Source organism: Triturus cristatus, chromosome 10 (genome assembly GCF_964204655.1).
Source record: "Triturus cristatus chromosome 10, aTriCri1.1, whole genome shotgun sequence".
In the NCBI taxonomy this organism is placed as follows: domain Eukaryota; kingdom Metazoa; phylum Chordata; class Amphibia; order Caudata; family Salamandridae; genus Triturus; species Triturus cristatus.
Genome location: NC_140593.1, coordinates 504,023,176 through 504,044,223, shown reverse-complemented (window position 1 = coordinate 504,044,223; position 21,048 = coordinate 504,023,176). Strand labels below are relative to the sequence as shown.

The 21,048-nt window shown below is 44.1% G+C and overlaps 1 protein-coding gene across 1 annotated transcript in view; it reads right to left on the bottom strand.

Moving 5' to 3' along the window:
- Positions 1 to 21,048, bottom strand: part of PTPRN2 (protein tyrosine phosphatase receptor type N2) — a 2,166,812-nt gene that overhangs the window by 301,631 nt on the left and 1,844,133 nt on the right. The gene's annotated exons all lie outside the window — the stretch shown is intronic.

The window sequence follows — 21,048 nt, the reverse complement described above, 5'->3', positions numbered from 1 at the left end:
GGCGGCGCAGACCCCCAGAAGCAAAGTCCCACTCCCCTGCCATGGGCCATCATCAACTCATCTCCCCTGCAGGGGCAGCAGCTCTGTGCTTTTCTTCACCCCTCCCCTGCCAGGCCATCACCCAGAGGCTACAGTTGGCTGGGGCAGAGTAAGTGAAAGGCCTCTCTGAGAGCCTGTTGTTGGCACCTCAGTTCCAGTGTCTTTCAGGCCTTGGTGGGTGGGGTTGGGGGGTGTATGTTTGCATAAACCTCGCCGTGAAGCACCTTTCCCAGAGACGAAAATTGAGATAATCTAATGTTAGGGCCAGAGCTGCGAATGTGGAACTATGGAAATAGGTGTGAGTCCCAGCCTCACTTCAACATGCTGTGATTCTGGGCAAATGACTTAATTGCCCAAGGCCTAAAATAAAAATGAATGTGATCTTCTGTAATGTAACTGGTGGGTATATAATTTGCTGCCCTTTGGACAAGTTTACGCAATATCAAACTACAATAAAAAAAACAACCTTCTGTTTGCTCATGATTTAAGAATCTGCAAAGGCTGGAACTTAATAACGAAGAAGATTCTTTATTCAATAATAAAAAAGTCAGTATACCTTCTTAACATGGCTTTTCTTCCTTTGATTACTTTTAACTATCAGACACTGATGATTAAAGAAGTTTTAGACCACATTTTAAACTGCTTTCACCTTACGTTTACTGTTTAAACTTTAGAGTACATATCGATCAGGGGAGAAATTACCAGCTTTATGTGATTTTCTTCATTTTCGTACTGGCAAGGGCATTAAAATACTGGTAATGCTGGTTAAAAAAAACAGCCAGGTGGCAAACATAGCCATTATCAGGAGTTGTGACCTTTGGGCCACATTATTTCACCTTGCCTGCTCCGCCAAAATGTAGTGCTTCTTGGTTTCACCAATGTTTCTGGCTCTATGAGCTTTAAAATACATAATTTATCAAACATTTCTCTAAAAATGAACCCAATGAGACTAGCCAAATGCTGTTTCATGAACGTGATCCGGAAATGTGGGCCACTCTTTTGGGGGTGCCGGGCCGAATTGTGATCCCAATCCGACCCTGGTTGCCGTCCCACTGATGATGAGAGCTTCTGGTTTGTCTGAGTTAAGTTTAATGCTGTTATTTTTCATACACTGCACCATGCTGGAGAGACAGGCAAATGGTGGACCAGGCGGAACCCGTGCTGCCACTCATGGCAATGACGAGCTGAATGTCTTCTGGATACATTATAAGAGAAAGTCCAAAACACCAGAGAAGTCCTGCTAGAGAGGCAACATGGAGGTTATACAAGGTGGGGTTCAGAGGGCAGCTATGAGGGCCCCTGCGATCTAAGGTCCTGAAGGAAGAGGTAAAGGGAGGAGAGCCACTATCCAGGCACAGCCATGCCTAGGTACTTAAGCCTGGTGAGGAACGAGAATGGGAAACTGTATCATAGGCCGCAGGGGGGTCGAGGAGGATCAAGGCAGCCCTATCCCCCATCCCACTCTCATGCAGAGTTCATCGGTGATCAACATTAGAGCAGTTCGATGCAGTGAGGAGGAAATCCGGATTGGATGCAACCCAGACATTTAGGGGATTCCAAGGATTGCGCAAGATGAATGTTGACATGTTTTCCAGTACTTTAGAATTGGATGGAAATAAACATAGGTGGCAGCTGCTATCCAGGCACAGTTTCGTAAGTCGCGGAACCACTGGAGCCTGCTTTCAAGCCATAGGAAGGTATCCTCAGCTAAAGACAAGTTACAAAGACCTGCAACCAATGAGCAAAGAGAAGCTTTTGCTCTAGAAAAAACAGATGCAGAGCAAGGGCCAGGGGGAGATCCTGATCTGATAGTCCTACTGACTTCCAAGGTAGATTCCAGAAAAAGGGGCGAGACATGGGTTAGAAGGATCGGCTGACTCGGAGGAGATGGCAGCACGGAGGGCCAGTTGGAAAGGAAAGATGTCACAAGGGTATGAATTTTTCTGTGAAAGAAATTAGTTAGCCAATCTCAGTATTCCTGGAAAGGAGTGATAGAGCTGGTAAGGCAAGTCGAAGGTAGGAGAGATTTCACTATTTTAAAGATTTATTTTGTAGTTACTAGCAGACGTTGTAGGCCTGGCACACAGCAAGGAGGGGGAAGTTTGTTTTTTTGATTTGTACCTTTAGAAGGATAAGCGGTGTTTGACTTTTGGGGATGGCACTACAGTACAGCCACCATAATCTTTTGAGGGTTTTCCAGTCGTGTTAACAAAGTATTAGGCCGACAGAGTACCATGGGCAGAATGCTTTCGGAAGCATCCATGCGGACTCTTTAGCGGGTGAGGTTGTCGATCAAAGAGTTAAAATTACCAACATTGTTGCTAAGCGAGTTTGTGGCTGGGGGCATGGAAGCGAGGAGAGTCCCTGAAAAGTGTTCTGGAATGATTTTGCTCCAGCAGCATGTAGGCTTGGGGACAGAGAGTAGCCGGGCCAGATGGACAAAGGTGACGTACGAAGGAGATTGGTGAAAGGGATGACAAAGTTGTCTGTCCACCTTCAAGTAAGGGAATGATATGTCATTATAAGGTCAGGCAGACAAAATGTGCGGTCCAGAAGGTGACTAGTAGCTTGATGTGCGCATTGGTGGGGAGAAACAAAGTGAGAAAGTCCAAGGACCTGACGGGTGCTAAGTTCGACTTGAGCGCCGAGGCGCTTCCTTGAGCCAAATTTTGAGATCTCTTGCAACAAAAAAGTTAAAAAGTTGATGGACAATGGGGCAATGAAATCAGTGAGACAGGCAGTTCACCTTAAACCCCCTCCCACCCCTTTTGTACAGTGCTCTGTTGGTTTATAGCTGGGTTTTAATCTATCTATCTATCTATCTATCTATCTATCTATCTATCTATCTATCTATCTATCTATCTATCTGTCTGTCTGTCTGTCTGTCTGTCTGTCTGTCTGTCTGTCTATCTATCTATCTATCTATCTATATATCTGTCAGTCTGACTGTGTCTGTCTTTATCTATTCGCATGACTGTCTGTCTCTGACACAAGACCTTTCTGTCTATACCTAGCTGTCACTCTGCCTGCCTATCTCGACGTCCTTATGCCTTAGTACCTACAAAGCCACCTATCTGCTTGCTCGCCTTTCTCATCGCCCCTCTCTCTGTCACTCACTCTCTCTCTCTTATGTACACACAAGCACACATGCTGACGAGCTGTCTAACAATGACAGTCTAGCGCTATGTTTTGTGTCTATGCGCCTTTCAACCTCAACACCCGTGCCCCAATCTTCTAGCTAGAAATGAATACATATAGTAATAACGAAAATAACATATTAAGTTATTTTTATTGGCTGCAATAAAGAAAAAAAATATTCAGACAGCAATGGCGTCCCAACGAAAGACATGCACACTGAATATACTCCCCATACACCTATATTTAGTTCAACACAGGTCCATTTGTATGTGTAAAGTCACAGTCACACATAATACACTTCTTTCTTTACTTATACGTCCATAAACACAAGAGTAGTGCCCACACACACATTTGCATTTCCACTCTCGCACACACATACACACGTATGTCTAAACTCACGCTTATTCACACCCACGCTTGTGCCCAAACACACATATTATTATACGTGACGAATATATTTGCTGTCGTGTGGCGTGTTTTTTTAATGGCACGTGCGCGCGGCTGCTTTGATGTCTTCCCGCAGCAGAACAGGCTCAGATCCGTAATTACGGATGCGGCCCTCAATACACTTAATCCAGCAACACCTTTGTGTGCCGCTGAAAGCTTTTCATTTCGATGACACACGCGACAAAGGCGGCGCGTGATGGTCTTAATATTGGGCTCGGCTATCACGCGAGAGCGCAGATAATGGCGGGACATAAACAGGCGGCCATCGGAGCTCCTGTCCCCAAAGCCTCGACTGAGGACTCACAGACCTCCTAGGGGCCCCCCTCAATCTATCACTTGCTAGCTCCCCCTCCTGCACCCCATCCCTCAAAAGGGGCCCGTAATGCACATCCGCATTGAGGCGCTTCATAAATAAACAAACAACAAGACAGAAAACAAATAAATAGAATTAAATGACAAAATCACGTTCTGTCTCGCGATATGACCGATTACGATCAAAACATACGATAATGGTAATAGAAAATATGATCAGCCATTCACACAGCGATTGTGCGTTCGTCAGAGCCCTCCCCAGACAGACGCTTGTAGAAGTCGCCGATTGTAGTCGCTGACTCGCCACGCCAACGTCCTTTCAAGAGACGTTTTGAGTCCCATTTTCACCCATAAATGATATACATTTCTAATGTGATTTTGCCTTCCCATGCACCTGCTGCTAACAACATTTTGCTTTCCTTATTATGGAAATACAAACTGCCTTGTCGTGCTAAAATGTTTACAGCTCCTAGGAAATATTTACATGATTTGTATACATAGGGGCCTGCATCAATTTCTGCTTGCTGATGCGATTGTTTGTTTATTTGTTTATTTATTAGTTTATTTATTTATTTATAAGGAATTCCAGTATAGATTGGATTATTTATTTATTTATAAGGAATTCCATCCAGTTCAGGAGTCCGCTGATGCATGTAAAATAACTCAGATTAAAGTCATCACAGTGTACATATGTACAATTACAACGTATGTGCTTTTCTATAGGTGGGCTTCAACGCCTCGTCATGGATAACCCTATACAAATGCAATTTCAATTCAAGGGGCCCCGTATTAAGTGTCCATACACAGCTGCGGGCTTTAGTGGATAAGCAGCATTATATATATATTTTTTTTTAATTCTAAGAATTATGGAAGTTTTAGGCACCTTGATCGAAGCACTGGTACATATGTGTGGATCTAGCTAGGATGCAATGATATTTTTTTCATTTTTTGAATTCTGCTGGCATTCGTTAGACGAACAAAAAAATGGCAACCTTCTAAAAAAAAAGTAATATTACATTGAAAACAACTGTCACCTATAGTGAACAAAAAAGGCTGAGGTGAAGGGCATTTCATCAATGGTTAGCCATCAGCTACAGTGGTTAAAGATCTACAGTGTTTCTCTAAATACTACTTACATTATTTTATTTTTTTAAATCAAATAAAGTATTTTTTTCCTACTTAGATAACAGTGGACGCTTTACAATAAAATTGAATTAATCATACAGGGCAAGAAGCCAGTGGCGTAACGCACAGTGATGGAGACCCCCGGCAGAATATGAGAAGGGGCCCCTGAGTCTACCGCATCTCATTGGGTTTGGGCTGAATGCGAGTCTTTTGACAGTATAGGGCTCACTAACAGGTTGCCCCCACCCCCCTTCTCCGCAGGGGTTAGGGACCTGCGTTAAGGCCCTGCAAGAAGCAGCGGCCATTTCAAGTGCTTCTATGAAGGGCTAACAGCTCTGATTATAAAATGGCGCAGTAGTATAACAGGGCAGAGATGCACATTACGCTCAAGCGGTCCTTGCATTTGAAGTCCAACATGGCCTCATAATCGATATATCAGCATCTCAAGTCATTGCCACAAGGCACATTGACTGTGCACCAGAGATCTCAAGTACTTCTACGTCTCTCTTTGCTTAGAATCACAGTTCTGGTGTTAGGTATGTCCAGAATGGCTACACAGAGACTTGTTGAACGTGACAAATAAGACAAGACATATATTAGTAGGTTGTGTATATTTACGCTATATATATTTACATTCAAAGGCTATGTGAGGCGTAGAGCTTTGTCCAGAATCACACAAATGTTGGTTGTGCTGGAGCCAGGATTAGAACCCGGGACCGACGAATAGCAAGGCCCCTGGCCATTGAGTAAGTACATCTCCCTTTGTGGCGGTCCGCTGCGCGAGACGTGCACTGCAAGGCATGTGCTGCTGTGCCAGGGCAGGCTGACACTATCCAATCCAGGGGGCGGGGCTGTTGGAAAAGTGGATACAGAGGCTTTACATGGGACTGTGGACTGGGTGGGCCTCTTCTTGATCAAGGTGGTATGTGTCAATACAGAGGCTACCTGAAAACGGCCGCACACTCCTTTAAACGTGGGGCGCACGTGGGAGCTGGCAGGAAACCCGTCACCCCAGTTTCCTAACATGTCATTATACATCTGCCAATCAGCCCCTCGCGAGCTGTCAGCAGCGCCCAGAGATGCACAGCGGACAGAGATGAGAGCTGTATGCAAGGCGGCTGACAGGCGCGCGGGCGTCGACACATACACCCTGACAACTGCAGTGACGTGCTGAGGGCTGCGCACACACGCGCAGACCATGCCTGGTACACAGTGATAGACACACAGACATACACAGATGCACACACACACAGACTTTCCTAATACACTGAGACGCGCATTAACACATAGACTTGTCACTCATCTCTCTCCCACATAGACACACACACACAGCCGATGACTCTTTTCGACAGGTACATACACACTCTCCGGCAAACACACCCACAGTTAGATACACCATCCCTTCTCGCCCTCTCTGTGTCGTACTCACACAAACATACCCACACTTTTCTCTCACACACAGATAGACAGAAGCAAATATTACACACACTTTTCTCTCACACAGAGATAGACAGAAGCTAATATTACACACACACTTTTCTCTCACACACAGATAGACAGAAGCTAATATTAAACACACACACACATTCACACGTACACACAGATCAGCTTGGTTGAAATCCAGATTTCGCAAGGGCACCGCCACCGCGTTCCCGAATAAACCTTAGTTCAGAGTCAAAATGCGTGGGACAGAAATGCATATCAAACAGACAGGTAATCAAAATCAACTTGTTTGACAGGCTGGTTTGTATATTAGCCCGCATGCGTTCGAATCCCGGCTCCCCAACTAGAATGGAATCGTGTGTTCCTGAGCAAATCACATTATTGTTGTTTGATTTGGGGCCATACCTGCCAAAAAAGGTGGGAAGGGAAAGAGGGGGTTCAGCTCAAAGTCTATCTTTTTGAGCAAATTAATTCTAAATAAAGGAACAAGACATCCGCCACTGTGAGTGTGCACTTGAAAATGCGGTTTCAGTATAGTTCTTTCTACAAAGGCACGTGATTTTCGGTATTCATGTAGCGTACAAAAAGTCCCCCCCCCCCCCCCCCCACCAGTAGTACATAGAGCCTCATTTAATATTTAGACCCACGTTTACTAAGGGAAGCGAGGGCGCTCCCATATGCTGGGCAATGTTATTATGCTCCTTCAGGCTTGCATAATGGCATGCAAATGGACGCAATATTTTGCGCTGCTTTATGCCACACCAGCTCCTGCGCAAAACCTCAGTAAAGTCTAAACCCAAGTGAAAAAGGGTGAAAAAGCTTCCTTGTGCAAAGTACTTGTGTGAAACAGTAAAGGCCGGCTCCCTGAAAGAAGTCACTGCAATTTTTAAATATGAGATTATGTCGCTGCAAACTTAACATGCGCACTACATAAATCCGTTACTATGTATTGCTGTTTAAAATGGCGTCATATAAAAAGGCGGCACAATTACTTCACATATAGAACAGTGCTAGGGCGATAAAGAAAACCCTCCGTTTTCACTTTGTGTCACTATGTGCAAGTAAAAGAAAAAGAATACACACTTTGTGCATGCACTGACTTGTATATTACACTGGTGACCCTTAACAGCCACCGTTTTTCAAAGCAGCACTTTTTTATGTAAATGTATGCCGCTGTGTTTCTATAGACTGTGTATTAGCATCTACCGAAGGATTTATATTCTTTTCACAAATAATCGATAATGGTAAAAAAAAACAAAAAAACATTGTGTTGCATTAAGTGTAAAATGAAAACTGGATGCACAAAGTTTGCAAAGTTAATTACACATTTCTCTAAGTACAACCTTTGCTGATTTTGTAACTAGTCTGCATTTTCCTGCCTCACGTGCACACTATGTCCACAATTGTCTGCTTTAAACGAATTAAGAAATAAGTTTCATTAAGGCAAAAAATGAGAAAAGTTAAAGCCCAAGCTTGCAGTGTTTCGATTCCACCCCGTGCTGTTCCACACATTTCCCAGGCACCGTTCGCCATTGTCTGCGCTGCACGCTGTTTCCATGGAGTGATTAATTGTATTGGCTACAGGTCCGCGGTCCCCCAGCTATCTGTCCTCGCAGCGGGGTACCAGCTCATTACTAATCTTTTATGTTTAGCTGGGTCATCTGGTGTTCAAAACTCCCGCTCAGAAAGGGAAGACAAATTTCAAAATGACCCCTGCGCCACAGCGCATGAGGGATGCGGAGAAAAGAAGGCAGAGGGTCATTAACTTGGGGCCGTGGACAAAGAGGGGTCAGGTTTCAATGCGCATGGAGTGGCGCACGCGGCTGCGCTGGCGCGGTGGGCGCCAAGGAGGGGGCCCCATCGAGGGCCAGCGAGCAACAGCAGCTCCGCAGAAAGACACCTCACAACCGTCTGACTCCACAAAGCGCAACAGTGCTGCACTGCGCTGCGTGCAAAGATGGCGCACTTTATTATAGCGCAGCGAAGACACGTTTAGAATGAGCGCGCCTACACTGCCCTCTCCCTATCCCTCTCGCTAAAACCAGTGCTTGAAATGGAAAAATAGAAGTGCAGGTACTATGTACCAGATTGCCTGCTTGTTTTTGAGCAGTGCGGGTACTCTCCAATTAAAATTATTTCATTTCTCTTGAGAAGTGCTGGTACTCTCCCTTTCAAAATAAAAAAGTGCCGGTACTCAGTACCGGACAGTACCAGCCCATTTAAAGCAATGGCTAAAATACATATACGCACACAAAGGCACAAATAAGGAGAAATACTTTCTGGCACACCCAAACACACATACATAGTGACCCGCGCACACCTAGACACCGGCGCACCAACACAGACGTTTTCTCTCTCACAGACACACAGCAACACAAGAAAACCATGTCTGTTACACATTGATAGACACACACACACACATACTCTCCTGCGAACATACAGAGACGCGCAGTATCACATAGACTTGTCATTCTCATTTATTTATGCATTTTTTTATAGCGCCTACTTTATGAAGGTGTCAGAGCGCTTTACAAGAGAACCTGATGCTTTGCATAAGACATCAGAGTACATGGATTACATAGGAGATAAGAAACAGATACATGCATCTAAACACCAATAAAACCTTAGATATAATCTGCTAATATTGGCGGGAAGTGAGCACAAATAGCATTGGCAGGGAGTGAGTGCAAAGAATATAGAAACAGCATAATGATATTATATAGCTTAGCATTATAATATACGGAGGTAACAGTTTATACAGACAGAAGACGAAGGACAGTATATGAAACGACATACAATGGAAGTATATGATGATCCATTTTCAGACAGATGTTGGACCTACATACATGGCAGTCCTTTTGTGTGCAGCTATCAGGGACTGTGCCTCACACGCCTACATTATTTGAGTTACGTCAGACATACATTGGAAAAGACCCTTGAGAAGGAGTAGACCGTCAGCATTTTTTTTGCCCTTACTGGAAGGAAGAGTCACCAAAATGGCCGCCTGTTGCTGGATATGTAGTTGTAGTCTTACCCCAGGGTCTCCTAGTTGGGGTATGTCCAGGTTGGAGTGGGCAGGGAGGGAGGAACACTGTGAAAAAAGATGGCCGACGTCATTCAGTGTTGCAGTCCATGTTTGCTGTCAGCAATGGCAAGTTTTCTGGTAAACAGTGTAGGGGGCCGGGGCCCCCCTCCCCTGTGGTGCAGGAGTGGCAAAGGCACCTTTGTGCAGGGGCACCCTGGCTGTCCCTAGAGACATCAGCAGAGATGCAGGGCTGTCCAGTGCCACTGAGCTCCATGGCAGGCACTGGTCCGACTGGGCGCCGTGGATGCCGCTGCAGTGAGGACCATCATGCCGTGGCCGCCCGGGGCAACATCAAGGCAGGGGGATTCATCCCAACTCACAGCACGGTGGGGCAGGGTAAGGAAGCAACTACCGAACAAAAGGAGCCCAGCATGGCACTACCCCTGTGGCTTCTTCCATCCAGGAAGCCCTCCCACAGTAGCGATGCCGAGCTCCTGAACGTGCCATGGCCAATGAAGGCTGGCCAGCTCCACATTCAGGTAGGGGCCGAAGCGAGAGAGGAGATCAGTGGCATTGCCCAGATGGGGGGGAGAATAGGGTGGTGGACCAACCGCTGGACGGAATGTCAGTGCCCCCTCATGGGCACAGCAGACCCCGGGAGATCTCGATCTCCCCCTTTGGCCACCACGATCCCCCCAAGGACCTCCACTCTCTCTCACACATAAACACACACAGTCATCCAATGACTCTCTATTCGACACATACATACACACTCTCAGGCACACACACCATCACTTAGACACATCAGTCCCCCTTGCCCTCTCTCTGTCATACTCACACAAACCTACACACACTTTTCTCTCACAGACAGATACAAGCACATAATACACACACACACGCACACACACGCACACACACACACACACAACCATACACACACACAAAGACACATATAGATTGTCCGACACACATACTCAGACACACACATACCACCACATAGATTCATCAATGACTCTTGTCTAATCTCTCTCACACACCCACTGGGTTGTGAAAGACAGAGCTGTAGGGAGAGGCAGGCAGAGAAGAGGGAGGCACACTAAGATAGGGAAAAAGATGAGAAAAAGATAAAGCTCACTTTCCCAGGGGGGCCCTTGCAAAAATGGGGGTCCTGGGCAATTATCCACTGTGCCAATGCCTTAAACCTCTCTGGTTGGTGTGTGTGTTAATTGGAAGCTGGGAGATAGTGACTGTTTTAGGGAGAATGGTACTGTAACAGGACCAATTTGACTGTGGCTGTAAAGAAAGGGTTCCTTTGAAATAAATAACTTGCCTCCTCCATAAATGACTCAAGAGTCTAGTGTGAAGGCCCTGCTTTCCACCTTCACAATTTTACACATTCAAGGCACAAACAATACAAAACCAGAAGTTTAACCATACATCACCTCATCTCAAAATTAACCCTGGGCGTAGTTCGCGAAGTAGCGCTACGCGTAGCTACGCAAAGTGCACTTCGCACTACGCGAGCCACGCGTAGCACTTTGCGAAATGCATAGTATCCTGTTCGCACTGTGCAAGATGCCGTTTTCAATGATTGCACAGTGCGGACAAGCATCTAGCACTGTGCAATTATTGAAAACAGCATCTTGCAGAGTGCGAGCTGCAGTTTTCTGCCGCTCGAGTAGATTTTTACTTGAGCGGCAACTTTCTCAACCCGGACTGGTAGTTTCTCATCGCGAGCGGTTGCGAGCATACGTGCCCACTCGTAATGAGAAACCTGACCTCCCTGCGTTGAGAATCTCACCGGGCGGTTTATTTTCCACGCTCGCGATCGGCAACTTGATGTTGCTGATCGCAAACAAGGAAAAAGTCTCGCCGGGATGTTATTTTGCTTGCTCGCGGTCGCCAACTTGACGTTGAGGACTGCGAGCAAGCAAAAAATGACCGCTGCACTGCGCTACGCTACGTGTGTTTGCACTGTGCTACGTGCAATTAGCGTAGTGCGAAGTAACGCAAACTTCGCAAACTACGCGAGCGTAGCGTAGTGCTTTGCCCAGGGTTACTCAAAATCCCCTTGACCAGACATCAACATAAAACCTGTCCTCATACAGATAGATTTACTGATCAAGGCCCAATCATGCCCATGCCAGGCCTCCAATCTCGGACAAAATGTTTCTACCTACTCTTGCCTAATACTATAGGACTGAGGTGGTGGATGCTTATTGAGAGACCCTGAGTCAAAACTTTGCAACTCTTAGTCACTGAGTTCTGTAGTGGCGTAACAAAACGTGAGGGGGAGCTTCTGCAAGATATGCTGAAGGGGCCCCTCACATGCACATCAGTAGGGGCAGAGGGGGCCCCCTCCAGTATGGGTAAGCCAGGGCTCCCCCACACCACGGGAGCTGCGGGGGCCTTTGTTACGCCCCTGCTGCGTTCTAGGAATCTCAGTGATCACCTGGCTTTTTGGAAAGTTCTAAAGACTTGTCTGTTCTGTTGACACTAGCATGGATGCTTTATGTGATAGAAAATTGGTTTAATATTCAGTGCCATGAAGCCACAGGTATAGGTATGCCTTAAAAAGGCATTCAGTCAATCATCCATTACATAATTTGGGCTAGTAAAGAAATATTTTAACTCAGATCTGTATTACCACATCTAAACTATTAAATATAGGCTACATTTCTTACCACAAGGGGATTTCATTCACACTCACTTCACTGGATTGTCTGTGGCACTGTTGACAACCTGGACTCCTGCCTATACACCACTAGAAGGAAGACTAGATGGATTGTTTGCCAAATCTATCCTTTATGGTGTTAAGAAAGGGATTCTCCTTACAAAACTGGTGGGCTTGTTCAGTGGTATAAGGAAGTGGGCCCTCCATAAAGCCTAAATGAGACAAAAATGGTAACCCCACACTCAAGTTTCTTGCCTTGACCCTTTGATGAAGAAAATTTGAAAGGTGGACCAGCCGTGATTGAATAGTGATAGAATTATCAAAGATGGAACCGGACCTATATTTTAAATTCATCTTTCAATGCAGTTTTGTCTGAGAGATAATTTCATATACCTATAAGAATACAGAGATTAGCCCCAGCTATAAGAAAAGGACAAGTATCTGGAAATCAATTATCAACCAGTGTCACTGATAAGACAATTTCCAGGCAGACCCTTTTCTGGATATCTTAATCTCTGTTAAAATAAATGTTACTGCCCTCCACACCTCCAACCCTACACACTGCACCTGAAAACTTACAAGTCAATCTTTCACAAGCTACCCGAGAGACACATCTGGGTATATGTGGGTACTTTAAGGTGCAAATCTAAATTGCCAGTGAAATGGCATATTAGAACTGGAAAATGGGCATCGAGAAACATTTATAGATGTGTCCTTGGGAGTGAGTGCTTGCTCCAAACACCTTTTACCATCATATTGTGGAAACAGGATTCTGGAGGTGGTAATGTGTTACACAAACGTTTGTGCATGTTTATTGGTGGTATTTTGCTGTGGTGGTGGTGAGTTCTGCTGTTTCTAGTGCAAATGCAGTTTTGTGCTCTATTATTGTAATGTTATCTTGTTGTGTTGTACTGTTGATCTCGTGCTGAGTTCTGTTTTGACTATTGTGTTCTGTTATGACCTATTATGTTTTAAATGTGTTGTTATGTTGCTTTGTGTATTTCACTGTGTTTAGTTCTGTTGTTTAGTTATGTTGATAAATGCTGGTAGCTTTACAACCAAGAGCAGCACATGCATATAGTCACAAACCAGAGACTACAATTGCAAGGGGTTTTATACCTTGGTCGATTTGTGTTTCACTATGGTCATGTCTCATACTTTGCTAGTTTACTGTATGGTCTTCATGAACACAACTTATTTTTGTCAATAAAAGAAGACATTTAAAATTAATGAATATTAATCAAAACAAAGGAAAAGAACCAACACTAATATGGGGAGGAGACTTTAACCTCACATTGTGTAAGAACAGACACAAAGGCAACTGTGGCTACACAGATCATTTAAACAATAACATCACACACTTTCCCCACTGCCAAAAGGGGTCGCTCTTGAATGAGACCATGACTCTCCTTCAACTAGCCTTCGCAAATGAATTGCTTAACCCCCCAGCCGCCTTTGCCCCAACCTTCAATGGCAGAGGACTATCTTCATGTATTGATTTCATTTTGGTGGGAAACAATCCCCCAGAATTGATCAGTGCGGTCACCACCCATGACTGCGCGTTCAGCGATCATTTTCCACTATCAATCACCATTCGAACTACTGCCCCCCCAAAAAAGCCCCAAACACTCTATCATGATGACCTTATTTCAATGCCTCGATTAAATGGCTATGCATTAAAATGGTCCCATATCGACCCTATATCTACTCTTGAAACTATACTTAAAGCAGCTCGCCCAGCCTTCCTAGTATGCTTAACGGACACATCGTCCCCACGTGAGATCATAATAAACTATGGTAAAATAATATTAGAAGTCAACAACGCCTTGACCATGAAGTCTAGTGGGAAGACGAACAAAAAAAAGAACCCTAAGTTTCGGTGGTTTAATTCAGAGTGTACCATAGCACACAAAACACTAAAAACAACCCTACATAAAACCCCAAGGGATGCCATAGAGGTCTCACAAGCTAGGAAAGTATACAATTTAGCACTAACATCCAGGAAGAAAGAACTAAAAGAGGCACATTGGACCGCCCTTCACGATAGCTGTAACAACAACGACCCGGCTACCTTTTGGGAGATTGTTAATTCCCCATTTCTATCAGGCCCAAAAGACCGCGGATTAATTGAAACAACTATAACGGAAGAAGAGTGGATAAAGCACTTTTCAGAAATATTTGCAAATCCTGAGGGGACAAGCAGCCAGACCTATATCTTACCAATAGATCTGACTGACCCTTTAGACCTGGAATTTAACCTTTCTGAGGTCAAACTGGCACTGAACTTAAGTAGATCAGGGAAGGCCCCGGGCCTGACGGGGTCCCTATGGACCTCTACAAATCGAACACAGACCTTTGGGCCCCACTACTACTCAAAGTCCTAGTGGCAATAGGAAAGGTAGGACTGCCCGATTCTTGGTCGGACTCGATCTTAGTCCCCATCTTCAAAAAAGGCAACAGAAATAGCCCAACGTCCTACAGACCTATATCCCTATTGGACTCCCTAGGAAAAATAGTAGGGAGAATTCTTTTGGCACGCTTGCAAGACTGGGCGGAAACAAACAATATACTATCTGATCTGCAATTCGGCTTCAGAGAGGGGAGAGGCACCACTGAACAGGTCTTAAACCTCATACTTTTGAGAGGGAAGTATGTCCAGGCAAAGGGTGGCAGCTTCTGCATGGCATACGTAGACCTCTCCGCAGCCTTTGACTGCGTGGCCCATAACAAGTTGTGGAGCATAATGACCGAATTGGGAGCTGATACCAAATTGGTCAACTTTATTAGGGAAATCTACTCCAATGCGACCACAAGAGTAAGATACGGTATAGGGGGGCAACTAACGTAACCATTTGGAGTCGAGCGGGGAGTGAGGCAAGGCTGGGTCCTGGCTCCCTTCCTTTTTAATTTGTACACTAACGGTTTGGAAGCAGCCTTGTTGAAGGGCAGCCAGGACCAGCCATATGTTAAAAAACGCCCAATCCCCGCTCTCCTCTATGCGGAGGACGCAGTCATAATTGCCCGCACTCCCCTCGCACTACAACGCGCACTGGACAGATACACAATCTTCATGCACAACCTGAACTTAAACATCAATGTTAAAAAGACATTCATAATGACATCAGGTAACAAAATTCGAAAAGGGAAAAAGAATATCTTCCTAAATAACATACAGGTAGAAAATACTAATACCTATCCATACTTGGGAGTAGTAATAGACAGCAAAGGCACCTGGAAAAGCTCAATAGAGAATAGAAAACTCCAATTCCAAAAAGCCACAACAGCTCTGACCAAGCTAGCCAGAAATCTGGGTAAGAGAACGTCAAAGGAAATGCTGGACATTTACCACTCAAGATGTGTTAGTACGGCGATTTACGGGGCAGGAATATGGGGCAACGTAAAAGTAGATCCTATTCAAAAGGTAGAGAACACATTTTTGAAATTCTTACTGGCCGTCCCCTCGTCTACCTCAACTTTTAACATTCACAGTGAACTGGGTCTTCCACACATTACAGACGTGATACGGATGCAACCAATTCTTCTCTGGCATCGTATTTGGACTACAACAGAATTAAAACTAACGCAGGCACTTATCACCGACTGTATGAACCTGGACCATGAATCTAAAATCACCTGGTTATCGTACGTTAAAAAGTCTTTTTCAGATATGGGACTCAAACATTTTTACCTCAATCCCCATAATCTGAACTCAATATCAAGAAAGAACCTACGAGACGTGTGCCTAACCCATTCAGCAGACCGACGCCTGATTCTTGAAACGACAAAATCTTCCGTCCAGCACTCCCTCTCCATCCAAACCACAGATAAAATGGAGCCCTATCTGAACCTAAGTCTAAGTAACCACGAAAATGTTTTACTAACAAGATTTCGATTCAACATGTTTCACAGATTAATCACCTTTCCGTCGACAAATGACTGGGCCATCCAACTGACTCCGTGTCCATGTGACGATATCTCCCCCCAGTCGACTTTGCACGTAATCATGTTTTGTAACTTTTACATCGTACCTAGAAAGCTGTATCTTATACCCTTACTCAAATTGTTGGCCCTCAAGCAGTGTCGTCCAGCTCTACTGGCTCTGCAGATGTTAAACTCAGAACTAGTGGTGGCAAATATGTCGAAGTTCTTAAAATTCTGTGTGCGGCATAGAACGAACCTTTAAACTGAATTCTGTCAAACTGAAAGTATGATTTAAAAAAAAAAAAACGTCCTATACAGTAACACAAATTTAATATGCTTAAATTGATGGTTTCTCTCTTAAAAATAAATAATCCAAAACATACCCTATGATTTAGGGACTACCCCCCTAGGCATCCTAATACTGCTTCTGGGGGGATTGTTTTGCTCCGTCCTGAAAAGTTTTTTTTACTTACTCAATTTACTTATAGCAAAATGTATATGCAAATAACAGGCACCCACGATCGCAAATTTGCACATATTTTTATCTAGTAGGAAAAAACTATTTTTCTAAATATTTCCTTTTTAAATGCTTTTCGCTCTCTTTTTCATATTGAAATGATAGTAACTGTAATAATATCACTGTTTTTATATGTAAATGCTTTCATGGTTTGTAATTGCCAAACCGAATAAAGTTTTAACAACAATTAATGAATGTTATTCTTTTGGTAATCTATGCACATATTAGCTCAAGTTTCTACATTTGTAAAGGTGTTGTAGTGTGTCTTACACAACTGCTTTCTTATTTGGAACTCGGAAATAAAGATGCTATATCATGTAATAAGGTTTGAGTAGTCAATGAGCACGAGATAGGCTAAATCTTCATATGATACAGAAATGTCCATCACAATTAGCCGGGTGACTGTAAGCAGCGTTCTAAAATGTATGGTGACGTTTTCACTTCTTATTGCAAAATTAAGATGCCGGACTGGTAATATGCCTACCAGATACTACCAGATGGTCTGTCTCCACCGTTGGCAGCACTGTGCCCGCTTGATGTGTTCAAAGAATGTTCCAGACCAATGTAATGACGACCTAGACTGAATGGAAGGCTGTGTGTTCATGTCTTTTCCACCAGCGATGTAGGCAGAGTGAATCTTTGATCCGGAGGTGTGTGTATTCTGCACATGAAATGAATTCGATGTGATCGACAACACTCAGGGCTCGATTCACAAAAATATTATATTTTAATTCCTCCTGTATTTCTTTGAAATTTTTAAAACTTTTGCAGGAGTAGTTTAAGAAGCTGTAACCATCTCAAGTTACCAAAAGTACTCCTGGAAAATTCTATTTCATTTACCATTTCTGAGAAGGTGAATGCATTTCCACATGGATAAATATCCATGGTGTACACTAACACGTGGAAATGGCACTTTGACACTTTTTTTTATTCTGCAAGGAAATTAAACTGCATCTTCCCTAAATTCTGGGAGGTTGCCCTTCTTTTCCCACCAAGGAATTCTTTTTAGCCCCGCCCTTCACATGAAGACATCCCAGACCATTTGCAGACTGGCTATGAATTTCCAAAGAGAATTAAGTTTTAGGTGTTCCCAAAACTCTCGGAGCATTCCTGCAATGGAACGATCTCTCTCCACTCAAGGGAAACATTTCCAAGCATGAAAAACTGTGGGTGAGTAAATATTTTTACAAATGTAAATGTACAATTTCTGAATCACAAGCGTCGTTCTATACTAGTGAAAAAAGCCCTTGGCGCACGCGAGTTGAACTTACATGGTTTTAAGAAGGTAGATGCTGTATTCTTTTACACGAACAATCACTTACATTCAGAAAGTAAAGGCTCATTAAGAGAAGTCCTGTTCTTGCCCCATGGGCAGAACTGGCCCTAAATATAAAGTCCCATATCACACACCCAGCATACACTCCTAGAAGGGATTTTGAAGTTTTGCACTGTTTGAAAAAAAAATGGAGGCATATAGCATCAGATATAGTACAGAAATAATGGAGAGCTACAAACTGCACCAGGACAGAATGATTATAAAATCAAACTTAATGGCAACTATAAAACTCACTCCGTAATAAATTCATAAAAAATTCTTATCGGAAGAATTTAACCCGTTCAGTGCTCATGACGAGCTGAGCTCATCATGAGTCACAGTGGAGCTGTGCTCATGATGAGCTGAGCTCGTCATAACTGCCGCGCCTGTGCGGGAGAATTAATGAGTGGGCGGGGTCGTGACGAGCTCAGCTCGTCATGAGCACAGCTCCACTGTGAGTCATGACGAGCTCAGCTCGTCATGAGCACAGAGGTGCCGCGGTCCCCCCCCCGCACCGCGGGGGAATTACCCCCGCAGGGAAGGGGTTAAAACATGATTCCAAAGGGTTCATATTATAATACAGCTGAAAGATATACAAATTCCCTACAGTTTCTCGGGTACAAAAACACAGCGGTCTGATTTACACGTGTTTCTACCTCTAACTTTGTTTTTGAAACTGATTTACACTTTTGTGGGGAACCAAAATGCTTCTACACCTGTTTTCTGAGCATTTTCCAGTGTTTTGTGCCCAGTGTTAACATCAGTGTTTAGATGGTTTGGGCACCACCTACAAGGCCAGAGTGAGCACAACAGTGCACAACTCTAAAATGCTTCAGAGTGAAAAAAAGGGAACCAATTACATCTCTTCCCATTTTAGTGCTGCTTCGGCCCAGTGCTCAATTTGTAAAATAATAAGTTCCAGGGCCCTCATCAATAAACCACTGTTGCTTGGTCCACGCATTGCTCCTGTCAGTACCCCCAAAGACAGAACCAAACCAACTATTAACCATCAAACTTAAGCATCCCCATTTGGCACACTGACATAACTGCTGTGTTGACAATTAAGTGCTGGTGCTGAGCACTGGAAACCACTGGCTCAAGATAAGCACTGCCTCGACCCAGCCGCGGCCGCTGCAGGTAAGATCGATGGGGCCGAATGGGAGAAGATTTCAAGAGACGACCAGGAGGGAAAAGAAAATAATTCATTATTTTCCCCTCGTGATCATATCTCGAAATCCCCCCCCAACCCGGCCCCACTGCCCCACCGCTCGTACCTGCAGCGGCCGCGGCTGCCTCGACCTCTAAATGAGACCGTAAGTACCCAGGTGCACTGTGGTCTGCCTTCTTTTTATGACTTTAATGTTTCTGCAAGTCATTTGAAAGTTGTGCTTTGTATTGTGCATGCTCCCGTTATTCCCACTCCACAGCTGCTTCTGTGAATCTTATGCTCCACTATGAAGTCCTCTGGCATCTCTGGTCCTAGCAAATTTGCACCTGAAAAAAATCAGGTTGTGGAAATGTTGTTATTACCTGAGTCTTTCTGAATGCCAGATTATTGTCCTCCCCATAGTTCACAGAATTTCCTATGCCTTTACACTTGCAGAGTTTTCCCTTGCAAGTGTTATGCAGCCCCTGTAACTCACAAGCATTTTGCTTCGGGTTGTATGTCAGAATAGTGAGGGTAAAAATATCAACCCAGTAAAATATCATGTCCAAAACATCAACAACCACTGTATCATGCAGGTAAGTATATATGGCTAAGTATAGATTTATTATTCCTAAATCCACATCTACGTACCTTGAAGATATATATCATCAATTTGCGTATATGGGGAGTTAAGAATAGTGAATCTATACTTACTATATATATATATATATATATGTACATTCACATTACTGTGGTAGTCAATATTTTCACTACTATAATTTGATAAGTTGATATTAAAATCTCAGTACTCTGGCACAATACTTGCTATGGCCCTGATTACAAGTTTAGGTGCTATTTATTGCACCTGATAACTAAGGATACCACAGGGTATGTTATTTATAGGAAGTGGTAAATAGCCCTTATTAAGAGTTTGTGTGGAATAACATGCAGATTTTGGTGTTTAACACACCATAATCTGCCGGGTGTGATAAATAATGTACATTTGGGAGGGAAGGGTGCAGTACAGACGCTGACCAATTTTGTGTTTGGAAAAGGTTGCTTTATTGAAATAAGTGCCCATCAAACATTTAGTGGCAAACTTCCTTACAAAACCAAAACCTAGCTTTACAGCCAGTGAACTAGCCCCTAGCCTACCCCCACTCCTAAGCGCCCAAACACACCCACCCTGCAGCTAACTCATAATTGTACTGCATTTCAATGTTTCAAACTTTCGATTCCCCTACATCCAATGAGTATCTGTATGACCCTGTAAGTAACCAAATGTTCTGCACTGAACATTTAACTACGTGCCTACCCGCCTCTTGCACACAGGTCCCTAACTGACAACGCAAAGCAACTTCTGCAAACTCTTGTCAAACTTTTCATGCACCCTGGAGCGACAACGTACACAACCCTTGCCCCTGTGCACCTGTCTCAACAACGAAGCACGACTAAAAAAAAACCCATCAAATTGTTGCACCCGTGGAGCCCTAAATAAAGGGTGAGAGGGAGGGGAAATGTTTTCCACCTACTCTCACACTATGAGCAACCTGGGCACTGGAACCTAAAATGGTGGCTGGTAGCCCAAATTGCCCCCCCAACGATACTATGGGCTACTTTTGGGCTATAACCTAGCCCAATACAAAATAGCAGTCACCGGACTGCACCACCCTTCCAATCTGCCTGGGGAGGCAGACGTCCCTTCGATCAGCTGCCCCCTAAACCCTCCTTTTCCCCTGTTAGATTTTGGTAGGTTTGACCTGCCAAAATGTAAAGAAGCTTGAGGTATTTAATGCATCCAATAATTATCAGATGTGTTAAATACCTTCCAACTTTTAATTCTGACCCATATGTAAACAGGCGTTTGCGCATGTGTCGGAATTAAGCGACCCACTCGTAATCAGGCTGTTAGTCTTTGGTGGCAAGTAATCTGAAATCATGTCGC